The 1,906-nt window shown below is 41.2% G+C and overlaps 1 long non-coding RNA gene across 1 annotated transcript in view; it reads right to left on the reverse strand.

Moving 5' to 3' along the window:
- LOC147827389 (uncharacterized) overlaps nt 1–1,727 on the reverse strand; it is a 30,439-nt gene extending 28,712 nt beyond the window's left edge. Inside the window, exon 1 of the long non-coding RNA XR_015452487.1 lies at nt 1,545–1,727. This is a non-coding gene — a long non-coding RNA (uncharacterized LOC147827389). The remainder of the gene's footprint in view (nt 1–1,544) is intronic.
- Nucleotides 1,728–1,906: the final 179 nt, after the last annotated feature.

The raw sequence follows: 1,906 nt of genomic DNA on the forward strand, positions 1-1,906 counted from the left end.
ACAAAAAAATCAAAATGTAAACCATTAAGTAAATAGAAAAATATAAATAGAAAAAATATATTAAAAGATAAAGTAGCTGTACCCTCTTTTCTGCTATAATGCTTTTTAAATTTTTACTGGTGTGATCATGTGTTTTAAAAGTTCAATCAAAAATGTTTCACTTGGGCTGGGGATTTAGCTCAGTGGTTTTGCTGCCTGCTGCGCAAGCGCAAGGACCTGAGTTCAATCCCTGGTACCAAAAAAAAAAAAAAGTTTCACTTATGTCCTGGGGTTGAGGCTCAGTGGTAGAGCCCTTGCCTAGCATGGACAAGGTCCTGGGTTCGATGTTGGGTACCACAAAAATAAGAAAATACACAAATAAAATTTTACCACATTTTTTTTCCTATTGCTATTATTCATTTCATTCATTATTATTACATTATGAATAACTTTATGCCTTTAAATCTGACGATTCAGACAAAATGGAAACATTTCTTAAAAGACACAAATTACCTAAATTGATAAGAGAAATATAAAATCTGAATAGCTTGATAGCAAAGAAATTAAACATGTAATTAAAAACCTTCCCATGAAGTCCAAGCCCAGACAGCTTCCCTTGTGAATTCCATTAAACATTTAGGGGGAAAATCCGTATCAATCCTATACAAATCCTTTCAGAAAATAGAGGAGAAAGCATTTTCCAACTCATTTTCCCCGGTACCAAAAGCAGACAAATGCTTTATAAGTAGGCTAAAGACCAGTAACCTTCAGAGACATAGTAGAAGCAACATATCTTAACCAATTTTAAGCAAACAACTCAATAAGTCATGCAACCCAATTGAAAACAAGCAAACATTTGTACAGACACTTCACAGAAGAATTATGCAAACAGCCAAGGAACATGCAGAATGGTTAAAATTACAACATTTGACAACAGCAAGCATTGGCAAGGATGTGGAGCCCCTGGGAGCCCTCACACGTTGCTGGTGGGAAGGTAAAGAGTACAACTACCTTAGAAGGCAACTTTTATTTATTTTTTTTTTTTGCGGAACCAGGGATTGATCTCAGGACCTTGCACGTACCAGGCAGGGGCTGGTGCCACTGAGGTAAACCTCTGGCCCAAGGAAGACAACTTTCTCTAAGAGTTAAGCAGGCATCATCACATGCCCATTAGTCCCACTCCTTGGCATCTGGAGAACATGACCACACAGAAAGCTGCACACCCGTGCTTCCGCATAATCGCCAACAGCTAGAAACAACTCTAATGTCCATCAACAGGTGGATGTTGACCGTCATATAACATGAGACTGGACCAGCAATAAAAACAGACTACTCCCACACACAACTACATGGATGAATCTCGAAGTCCTGCCGAGGGACTGGAGGATGAGTGAAGCCAATCTAAACCTTAAAAAGACAGCTAAGTTGTGGGGAAGTCGGCATGGATGGGAGTGACTAGAAAGGATTCTCTCAGAGAGCTGTTGAAATAGTTGCCAGCAGGAGAAAATGAGGAGGGGCTACAGTAAGAAATGGAGAGCTAAGAAGAGTCATAAACGCGGATTAACCTGGTGCTTGGAGTGGGGTTGTCCAACTGGAAGAGAAGATGGGAAGGACAGGGAAGTCTTCATAGACTGAGGTGTTGCCTGGCCAGAGTCCATTCTCTCTTCTTCCAGAAATAGACCCCCAATTCCCTTTAGGGAACCGTCTCTCACCCACCCTCTGTCCTCATAGTTCATGCTGGGTTCCACCCCCATCCTAGGCCGATCAACAACCTGGTCTCCCTCAGGACTGTTTATATAGCATGCACATTTATGACTGTTGCGGGAGTGGTTATATGATCAGGCCTGGCCTATCGCTGGATACAGAAATTGGTTCCAGAGTGGACATTTGATCCAATCAGAGTGAAATAGGAAGTGGGCAGAAGTTA

Source organism: Heterocephalus glaber, unplaced genomic scaffold (assembly GCF_053883595.1).
Source record: "Heterocephalus glaber isolate CG9 unplaced genomic scaffold, H.glaber_assembly_v1.0 deba00001447, whole genome shotgun sequence".
Lineage (NCBI taxonomy): Eukaryota > Metazoa > Chordata > Mammalia > Rodentia > Bathyergidae > Heterocephalus > Heterocephalus glaber.